The sequence below is a fragment of the Schistocerca serialis genome, chromosome 1, assembly GCF_023864345.2.
Source record: "Schistocerca serialis cubense isolate TAMUIC-IGC-003099 chromosome 1, iqSchSeri2.2, whole genome shotgun sequence".
NCBI lineage: Eukaryota > Metazoa > Arthropoda > Insecta > Orthoptera > Acrididae > Schistocerca > Schistocerca serialis.
Genome location: NC_064638.1, coordinates 765,549,863 through 765,561,864, shown reverse-complemented (window position 1 = coordinate 765,561,864; position 12,002 = coordinate 765,549,863).

Below are 12,002 nucleotides of genomic sequence, written 5' to 3'. Positions count from 1 at the left end.
GGGGCGAGGCAAGCATCGTAGGACGCGGCACACTGTGCTTCCGGTTGGGGGCTGCACTTCCCTGAATTCTGAGGGGTTCGTACAATAGGCTGATGCGCCTGGCGGAACGACTGACGTCGGTCTAGTTTCGCCTATTGTATGCAGTGCGGAACGACCTGCGAGACATCTGAGTGTCGCTGCAGTTTATGTGTTTGCCGTTCCGGCGCGTCCGGAACGAAGATTCCTGGCACCGACTGACTGCATTGTTCTCATGATTCTGAGAATACTTGTGGACTGTGCCCTGAAGGGTGCGACTGCCTGGCGCCGGATGGCCGGTGGTCTGGGCACGTTATTTTCGTAGCCGGTCAAACGACAAGTTCAGTGCCCTCAGCTGAATAGCGGAGGCATGATTGGTCAACTAAAACCGAGGCTAGTTGACATCATAAAGCCCTGCTAGAAATTGGAGGGAACGCTCGCTATTGGCGCGAATGACGTTCTGAGACAGTGTGGGGGAATTTTGGAATCAGAACTGAATGCTGATTCGCAGGAGAGTAGAGAGTAGAGCAATGTTGGCTTCGCCCTTGCATTGTGCGGGCAGTAAGATTCGGGATCTGATCTTCGTCGGATTCGGAGGGGCTTGCGACTTGGTCGCTCGTTCTCGGCAGAACTTGGAATTCTCGGACAGCCTTCGAGGCCAGGGGTTGACACAGAGTCGCTGCACGGCAGAAGTCGGCGCCTACATCGTCAGGACGCTGCCTACCGACGACGTGCTGCAGATTTCAGTACTGGTACAGTATTTTTCGGCTCCGGCATTGTAGGACCTTATCAATTTTATATTGAATCCCTCAGCAGCATGCGTGCTCGCTTTGCTTCAAGTCCACCTTGCTTGTTTCTCCATGTGATCCCATTTGAGCTCTCACTTCTAATTGCGATACTGCTATATAGTTGGGAGATTAATATTTGATTCATTAGGACCTCCAGTCATTATCGTCAATCTATTGTATCACAGAGAGTAGGAGCCCCTTGTCCTTGAGCCAACTCTTATTCTCATAATATTTCAGTATACCCTATCAAAAATGGTTCAAATGGCTCTGAGCGCTATGCGACTAAACTTCTGAGGTCATCAGTCGCCTAGAACTTAGAACTAATTAAACCTAACTAACCTAAGGACATCACACACATCCGTGCCCGAGGCAGGATTCGAACCTGCGACCGTAGCGGTCACGCGGTTCCAGACTGAAGCGCCTAGAACCGCACGGCCACACCGGCCGGCCTCAGTATACCCTATCCTTTAAATTACTGTGTGTGTAGACAATCATGTGCATTTATGTCCTGATGTATAATAAATCTCATTGTAATATTTAATCCGCATATCATTTCGTAAATATTGGCAGAATCCCTTTTCCTGTTGTTTATTATTATAAAGTTCTCTTTTTTTGAGTAGATTACAATTTTTATTAAATTATTGTGAGTGTGCACTCCTTATTTTACCAACTATAAGGATCCACCATCATTTCCTTCCGTTACCGTTGTGCTCATAATTAATTACCTGGTAGATAAGGAGGGGGTCAGTGCACGTCTCATTCTCATGCAAAATTCGTCTGAATTAAAGAGGTACAAACTCGTCTCCACCCCGGCACCTCGCAACGTCTTCCTGCATTGGTAACGTCTCAATGATCCGTGTACTGCTTCCCGCGGGTTGCAGCCTTCGTTAGGCCAAACAGCTGCAAGTCGGATGATGCAAGATTTGGGTTGTATGTTGGATGAGGAAGGACAGTTCAATCAAGTTTTGTGAGCTCTTCTCGGGTGCGCAGACTTGTGTGAGGCCTTGCGTTGTTACGTACAAGGAGAAGTTGGTATCATTTTTGTGGGAACGAACACGCTAAAGCCGTTTCTTCAGTTTCCTGAGTGTAGCACAATACACTTCCGAGTTGATCGCTGCTCTATGAGCGAGGACGTCAAACATAATAGCCCCTTCAGAGTATCGAAAGGCGGTTGCCGTGACTTAACTGGCTGAGGGTGAAGTTTTGAACGTTTTCTTCCGAGGAGAGGTGGTGTGGCGCCATTCTATGGAATGCTGTTTTGTTTCCGATTGAAAGTGATGAACCTAAGTTTCATCGACTATGACATGTTCAAGAAAAATTGTCACGGTCGGCCTCGTAACGCTCAAGAAATTCCGCACAGATGGTCCTTCGTTGCTCTTTATGGTTTCTGTTAGGCGGCAACGAACCCAACGGGCACATGCCTCTGAGTACCCGAAATGGTGGACGAGTTGTAACAGTATCACCGACCACCTTAAACGGCAATCGACGCTAACATTATACCTCTGCGAGGAATTTGCAAGTAGTTGTGACAGTGAGATAACCTAATGGAAACAGAACAATCAAGCTGGGATTCGTTTCCGAGACACTCCAGCAGAATATAACAAACAGTAAAAAGGTGGGCCAGGAACAGACGCTCTTTCAGCACAAAAGCAAGTTGTAACATTACATATTAAAATCGGTTGCCAGCCTAACTAAGCATTCTTGTGTCAAGCTAAACGATAAAGCAGAAGGCAGTGCTGAGGCTAACCTAACCAGCTTTGACACACACACACACACACACACACACACACACACACACACACACACACTAAACTCTTTTCTTACTTCTGTTTCTACTACAACACAGTAACCTAACCTTGCAGATACATGTGCTACTAACAAAAAAAATGGCCAACGAGATAGTGAACAGTAACACATGCCTCTGAACAACACGTACCTTAAATGAACTAGGTGCAACAGTTTGTAAAACCAATTACCGACACAATAAAACTAGTAGCAATACTGCACAGGGGAAAGCTTGAAATGATTCTGAATTTATATCAAGCTGCCATAGAATAGAGGACACAGTAAATAGTTCTTTCTTAAACTAGGTTTGATGCAACTAAACAGAACGCAAATCTAACTACACTGGCTCCGAAGGAACCTTTGCATTGCTTCATTAACTAACTGGGCTAGTACATGAGGGCCCTTAAACTTTCATAGTTTGAAGAACCATGCTCATTAACAAAACTACACCAGTATGTATGATAAATGGTAAGTATGTTTACCATTAATTATTAATTAAGTAAAGCACAACAACTAAAACTCTTTAAATAACATATGTGCTTTCATAAGTAGTCTTTTGACCAACTCAGAAATCTAATTGGCTGAGCAAATGACAACAGAACATTAAATACAAGTTCAACCACTTTCTCATAATAAAGTAGGACACTCGGAATTAAATTCAGTAGGATAGCATACCTGTCCAGATTTGTGATTTGCGATAATCACGGGTGTAAGATAGTTTTTAGCAACACCACGATTATTATTAAAATCAACTAAATTTCGCAGATACCTGGTCTATTTACAGAGTGCCAAGTATAAACAATTTAGTGGAAGTCTGGTGGCGCAATTTGCAGAGGCTGTTAACCTGCCGGCGATGCAGTCAGGGCAGTACTGTTGGCCTCGCCCTATTACTGTTATTCTTGGCTTCGAAATAATAGTTTTATAGGGCCAAAAACCATGCCACGATAATGGTATCACCAAATGCTGCATCCGAGGCCCATAAATACTGCCCTTAAGCTCTTCTGGCTTCAAAACTCCAGGCATGTGACCCACTATGATTCGCTACTGCTAGCGAGATGTTAACCACAGCACTGCTCAGTCCAGACACTTGCGCGCCAACCACACCTTTTCCAGTCCGCCAGGCTAGTTCCGTAGCTGCAGGGCTTTCCCACATCTTTCACATTTAACCCTACGTTCCCTAATTATGGAGTAAGTCAATTATAGTGCATTACAGAACAATCATTTTAGTAGTTATTTAAATTCACAAGCACAATTTAAACAACATCGTTCAAAAATTCAAGTAGCTGAAACATGTATACACAGTCAAAGAATTTCCATGACAGATATGTTACACATAAGCAATACTGCAAAATGACACAGAAATATCGATACAGATACAAAATAGGTCAGAAATAGGTGGTACAGAATGTTGCAGCACTACCAACAGAGACGTCCAGTTGTGCAGCCAGGTGTTTGATTGTGATCTGTCAGTCATCTCCAATCAGAGTGTCAGCACATTCCAACATTGCAGGAGTCGCAGCTGTGTGCGGCCGGCCGGCACGTGGGAGATCAGACGGGTTTGTGCGACCTTGTTGCAGTGATGACAGACGCGTCATCCAACCACTCACCGTGCGTTTTTTCACCGCCAGGTCTCCGTGGCCATTCTGCAAGCGCCTATGAAAATCTGCGATGCTCTGCTTTTCCTCCAAAACAAACTCAATGACAGCTACCTGCTTAGAAAGCACCTCTGCTAGAGATGCCTTAAGGACACATATAGCGCCGACATCAATACAAACTCCATGAAACTATATGGGCTGAAGCGGGAATTATTCATGATGTCCCACAGCAAATTCCGCATTTTTCAACCGAAAATAGCCGAAAAGATATGTTGTTATTGAACACACTGAAAGTTTACCGTCTTTCCTCCTTGCCTAGGGACGCCAGATGAAAGTTGATGTCGTCAAGTCCTGAATCAAAACTGCGCAACGGATAACTGGGGAGGGGAGCTTGAGAGCGCTACCTAGAGAGCGTGCCCTTTCTGTACGATACTAGGCAAGGGGCTGGAGGGCTCACACGCTGATGTGTGGGTCTCTGCATTCTATAGCTTTTATTTTAAATGAATTCCTTTAACTTGACTTCTTTGTGATTTTTAAGGTATGTTAAATATTGATGACAATTGATTACGTATTTATTTTAAATATTATCACTCGATTTTACAGCGATTGCAACAATTGTTCCAATTTATAGATATTACAATTTTACAAATTATAGCTCGGGTATATTATATAGGAATCTGCACGCACTTTTCTACGGGCAAGACGGAATTGCGTTGGCCAAATGTATACCACGGAAGCCTCCCAATATTTTACATAGGACATCCACTATGTGAGGAGGATAACAGGCAAACTGGGGACCAGATACATTAACACAGGGGGTCAAATTTCCGGAATTAAACGAGCACATTCATTACCTGACACAATCCGAAGCTGGAAATAAAAGAATTAGTACAAATATTCAAATACCTCTCTTCCATGCGTGAACATTGAGACAGACGCACTGAGGGCACGTCTGCTCACTTACCCGTCTTCTGTAACACTCCCTATATGGCGGGCACCCGGAGGTCTTCCTGGACCCCGGTGGAGGGGGTGGTCGAACCACTTGGCCGTGACCAATCTCTCCACCCCAAATCTTGTGACACTGGAAAGTCTTTGACTTTTACCTGCCTGTGCTGTCTCACTGATCCCCTAGCCAGGAGTAAGGTTGGCACTACTATACTACAGAACTACTTCCCAACAAAGATTTGGCCATACTTCACGGAAAGGTGTGAGGAGGATTAGGAAAGTTCATGTGCAGATTCACATCCACGTACAAGAAATGCATAATACACGACACATATAAAAACGTATTATGAAGCCTGACACATTTCTTTCCACCCGTCCACGTGGGTTCTGTTGCACCCGCGGCCGGCCGCGTCGTGTAATAAAATTGGCTGCGCAGCCGCCTCTGTTTCTATTTCCCGGTGCAAGCGAGCAGCGAAACCTGTTGCTTATAGAGCGGAAACCACTGTACCGTTTCAACACATCCTAACATTTTTCTTGTGCGAATGTATATTTCAAAGACATAGCTTCCTCATCATGTTATGTCGTTGAGTAGTACCCTTCATTGCGATGTCGATACGCCAGAAATGCCTGTCTGTGAATTTTGTGACATCCCATCGAAGCAACTCCTACATGTTCAACATACACATTTTTCAAAGATGACCCAAAACTTGCATCCTTTTTTCCATGAACCGTAGGAGATATCTAAGCGATTTTTCGGCATATGATAGTACCTAGGGATACATAATTTGTTTCCATATTTAATCAGTTCAATTCGTTTATCAACCGAAGTAACGCAGCAAGTATGTTTTTCATTAATTGGTTTACTGGGAACATATATTTCCTAATGCCACAGGAAATCTCTTGAGGAGACGAGTACAGTGAATTATTAATGTTGTTGGAACTTTCGCAAAAGTGTCCCATGTTCAAAATTCAAAAACAAATCGGCCAGGATTGGTTATGGCGGAGTAAGCACTGCCACGGTGGGCCTGCTTGACCAGTCTCCGTCATTGTATCTAGCCTCTGGACTAATTACTTGTTTCCATAAAAGCGATTCACTTAAACATGTGTAAGTACACCGAAGAGCCAAGGGCCGACACGTTTCCACTAACCGACGGTCGAGTCCCGACCGTCCCGTCCCCACTGAAATCGTATTGACGATGTCGTTGGGTCAACACGTGGACATGTAGGGTGGTCTGCTGCGGAGCTCCTTGTTCAACATTGTACGATAAATGGTGTGCTTCGAAATACTTCTGATTACACCAACTTTGTGTTCTTTAAGCAGAGGTGCCACAGAATACCATCTCTCCTAATTACAGAACAGACAAGCCACCGAATCCCATGTTCTGTGAAGAGTCGTGGACGTCCGACCATTTAGCGCCTAGTGGTAGCTTCACTGTCCTTCTACCTCTTTCCGTAGAGTCTCACGACAGTATCACGGGAACATTCGACCAGGTTCTGTGTAATAATAATCTTCTTTTTGTCAGAATCACCCATCTCAGTGGATTTCCCTATTTACTGCCAATATCTTCGCTAAGGTGATCTCCCGTCCCCGTCTGCTCCACTTACATACTTTTGCTGCCGCGTCACGTGACCGCAACGTCACCGGGCGGCATCCAATGTCGAAGTGGGCAGCGGGCACGATGTTTTCCATGTACATACACTACTGGCCATTAAAATTGCTACACCACGAAGATGACGTGCTACAGACGCGAAATTTAACCGACAGGAAGAAGATGCTGTGATATGCAAACGTTTAACTTTTCAGAGCATTCACACAAGGTTGGCGCCGGTGGCGACACCTACAACATGCTGACATGGGGAAAGTTTCCAACCGATTTGTCAAACACAAACAGCGGTTGACCGGCGTTGCCTGGTGAAACGTTGTTGTCATGACTCGTGTAAGGAGGAGAAATGCGTACCATCACGTTTCCGACTTTGGTAAAGGTCGGATTGTAGCCTATCGCGATTGCGGTTTATCGTATCGGGACATTGCTGCTCGCGTTGGTCGAGATCCAATGATTGTTAGCAGAATATGGAATCGGTGGGTTCAGGAGGGTAATACGGAACGCCGTGCTGAATCCCAACGGTCTCGTATCACTAGCAGTCGAGATGACAGGCATCTTATCCGCATGGCTGTATCGGATAGTGCAGCAATGTCTCGATCCCTGAGTCAACAGATGGGGGCATCTGCAAGATAACAACCGTCTGCACGAATAGTTCGACGAGGTTTGCAGCAGTATGGACTATCAGCTCGGAGACCATGGCTGCGGTTACCCTTGACGCTGCATCACAGACAGGAGCACCTGCGATGGTGTATTCAACGACGAACCTGGGTGCACGAATGTCAAAACGTCATTTTTTCGGATGAATCCATGTTCTGTTTACAGCATCATGATGGTCGCATCCGTGTTTGGCGACATCGCGGTGAACGCACATTGGAAGCGTGTATTCGTCATCGCCATACTGGCGTATCACCCGGCGTGATGGTATGGGGTGACATTGGTTACACGTTTCGGTCACCTCTTGTTCGCATTGACGGCACTTTGAACAGTGGGCGTTACATTTCAGATGTGTTACGACCCGTGGCTCTACCCTTCATTCGATCCCTGCGAAACCTTACATTTCTGCAGGATAATTCACGACCGCATGTTGCAGGTCCTGTACGGGCCTTTCTGGATACTGGATAATGTTCGACTGCTGCCCTGGCCGGCACATTCTCCAGATCTCTCACCAATTGAAAACGTCTGGTCAGTGGTGGCCTAGCAACTGGCTCACGCCAGTCATTATTCTTGATGATCTGTGGTCTCGCGTTGAAGCTGCATGGACAGCTGTACCTGTACACACCATCCAAGCTCTGTTTGACTCAATGCTTAGGCGTATCAAGGCCGTTATTGCGGCCAGAGGTGGTCGTTCTGGGTACTGATTTCTCAGGATCTATGCACCCAAACTGCGTGAAAATATAATCACATGTCAGTTCTAGTATAATATATTTGTCCAATGAATACCCGTTTATCATCTGCTTTTCTTCGTGGTGTAGCAATTTTAATGGCCAGTAGTGTATTTGTACAATGCTGTATGCCGTTCACTATTCCCCACTGTACCATACACAAAAGAATTGATGAAGCGTAACGTTTTCCTTCGTTGTAACGCTTTGTTAATGTCAATAAACAAGCTAAAGAGACACAGCAGCCGCTCAGGCTGACGAGCCCCGCTGTGCGGCAGGAGAGGGCAGCACAGCCGGCATTGGGAGAGCCTGCAGCGGGACGAGCGCGGGCCCACGGCCACCGTGCAGAAACCGGCGCCTGCGAGAAATACGGGCCCCGCAAGGAACTCGTGACGTCACACTAATCGCCTTGTCCTCCATTCTTCACGAACTGTCAGCGCCGTGCAGGGCACAGGGAAATCAGTATGGCAATGAAAAAATATCCATTGAAGGTCGTGTCTTTGTCATTGCATGTATTTAAACAGGCAGTTAAGAGTTATTAAACTCGCCTAAAATAGTTACTCTCTAACCGCTGGAAATGGATACTGGCACTAAAAAGATCTGCAACGTCACATGCTATGACTGTAAGCGTACTATCATATCACTGGCTTAATTGCGGAGTATCTTTGCGGGCAGAGCGTTGTTCAGTCGAGCGCGGGTCACCGAACTGTTGTGTTGTGGGTAGCTCTGCATGTAAGAAGCATTGTTAGTATGGAAGTTGAAGTTTTGTTACAAGTGCTATCACAGTAAAGTGATGAAATATGGAAGTAATTTGGAGGAAAGTGCGTCAAGAAGTAATTAAAAATGAGCAGTGCCGCCGATAACGTATTTGTGCAACCTCTCGTTGCGTGTCGCACAGTATCAACCACCCGCGCCGTGATCGGTCTCTCAGAATGAACTGATGTGAATCAGTAGAAATTAGTTACCATAAAAGAGTGCAGTCAAGTGCCAGTGTCTTGTTGCGAGGTGCGTTCGATCATCGCGTTTCCGCATTATCAACAATCAGACGCGCCGCGACGGTTACGCGCACGCTCGTCGTACAAGTGAGAACTGAAAACTGAAAAATTATCTTTACGGACAGTGTTATATCATTATTAGTGTCAAGGAGGACTGATACCAAAAGTAATCTGTGTATGCGTGGCGAGCGTAAGAACTTTCGTTCGATTATTCGGCTTTCGCACCATCAACAATCATCCGCGCCGTGTTCGGTTACGCGTACGCTGCTTCAAGTGATTTTGTGGACAGATGATCATCTTGAAGTTGGCATCAGAACTTATGACTTACGCCCGCAACTCGTGGTCGTGCGGTAGCGTTCTCGCTTCCCACGCCCGGGTTCCCGGGTTCGATTCCCGGCGGGGTCAGGGATTTTCTCTGCCTCGTGATGGCTGGGTGTTGTGTGCTGTCCTTAGGTTAGTTAGGTTTAAGTAGTTCTAAGTTCTAGGGGACTTATGACCACAGCAGTTGAGTCCCATAGTGCTTAGAGCCATTTGAACCAACTTATGACTTAGAATGAAAGCAGTCCAACCTGTGATTTCTTATCGTCTCAGAATATAGATGTTCATATCAGACGTAGGACAGTGTTGTGCTTGACTTGAGTGGCTCCATTAAACCCACTTGCGAGTTTCGATAGATAATTTCAGGCAAGCCAGCAGCAGTGTGTAGCAGAACAGTACGACCGCCGCGGGATTATCAGGTACGTGATGTGGACAGGGCGCACGGTCGAAACGACAACCAGTTTAAAGTACCCCACCGATTAGTACTCCCGGGCGTGTTACACGTCGTACGCACTGAAGCCTGTGTTTCTTGTGAGTGTCGGTAAACATGGGGCTGGGTGGCAGTCGGAATGTTGGATCTGAAAGTCCGTTGCCATCGCCTGTAACTACACTGGGTGTTCCAGGAGGAATGGTAATCCTTTCCAAAGCGGCACTACAGACTGAAACATTCCATATATCACGTGCCTAGTTTTTCTTGGTGTCAGAGATACAGCTATTACAATGTAACCCAAACAAACACTCACAGAAGGTGTTAGGCACAGGCAAATCATTTAGTTCATAGGTAATTTCTACAAATTCCACCTACTATTTCAATGTATTTTCCAATTCTCTTGGCAACGTCAAATATTGCTCTTCTGAGGTCTTCTTGCCGTTCTTTAAATGCGACAGCACTTTTCATATTCCAGTCAATTTCTCCTCTTGTATTTACTTTTTTTTTGCAGACTTTAACTTCCAAGTATCCTCACATGTATAAGTCTAAAGCATCAATGTCCGGAGCCCTTTTCCCGGGTTCGATTCCCGGCGGGGTCAGGAATTTTCTCTGCCTCGTGATGACTGGGTGTTGTGTGCTGTCCTTAGGTTAGTTAGGTTTAAGTAGTTCTAAGTTCTAGGGGACCATAGATGTTAAGTCCCATAGTGCTCAGAGCCATTTGAACCATCCGGAGCCCTTGTTGGCCAAGAAACGTGACTATTTTCGCCAATTCATCTTCCGAGGAATGATGGGTTTAAATGGTGTGCCAACAGACGACTAGAATGGGCAATGGCAGCGTCACGCTTGAAAAACATAACCATGCAGCAGAAAGTACCTCTTCCAACAGTGCAGGAAGCTAGTTTTCAAGTGTGCCTAGCCAACGGGAATCTGTAACACGATGTGATCAGACAACAGGCCCAATTGTCTATCATGCAGCAGCATACATTAACAGAGAAGCGTTCTTGAAAATGTGTCTCGGCAAAGGCATATCGGATTTAGGCGGACCATCGATGCGAATTACGCGTATTACACGAGCGAAACTGGTTTCATCAATAAACAGCATTAATGGGATTACTCGGCTATTTCCAATCAGTCGACGACAAAATTCCGACCGTCGACCTTCATACTCTTCTTCTAAGGTATGAAATGCATACTACTGTAACAATAATCCATCAGAGATACTTTTTTATGTTTTATTTACCGCTACCTGTTTCGAGCAATGGCTCATTCTCACCAGTATCTTGAATATATATTCAAGGTACTGATGAGAATGAGCCATTGCTCGCTAAATAAAACATAATATATATATTCAGACAGACATGGGTTATATAAACTTTTTAAATACGTACAACATATAAATAGGATACGTTCTTAGCAAAAATTTCGAAAAGGTCTTAACTGGTTCACTACAGATTTTTGCCCAATACTCTATTAAACATTCGGATGGACATCATATCAATAAAATAATCGAGAAAATGATCTACGGAAAATGACACAACTAAAACTAAACTAAACTAAAACTAGCTATACCTGACTTTTCAAACAACAATGTACAGGTTTTCTGTTAAAACCGACTATGAAAAGAAAACCCTGTGAATTGTACTGTGGTGTAAAAATGTGCAGTTTTGTTTTATTTCTCGCAGTCGGTTTTAACTACGATAGCATTTCACTTAAATCACCAGACACATTTGCTTCTCCCACGTACAGTGTGTTCAAAAATGGTCTCATCAGCTTTGATCACGTATATTTAAAAAAACGAATGCGGCATTATGCGCCCACATACCTAAAGTTCAATGAAACCTCAATTCCGAACCAAGGTTTCAATGGCAGTAGCAAATAACAAGTCTCAAACCCAGACATTCTCGCATGGTCAGTTGAATATCGCCCTTTCACAAACCGGTAGTTCAGAAAACCAGATCATCCTCTTGGCACATAGTTGCAAAAGAAACGGAAAAATTGTATATATTAATATTTTGTAATTATGTTGTGTACAAGTTAAAACAATAAAAAACAAAAAAAGTGTTTTTCATTTATATTCTACATCATTTATTGTACCTGCAAGTTCCATTCCATCAAAGTGAGCAAAGTCGCAACGACGAGCCGAAATTT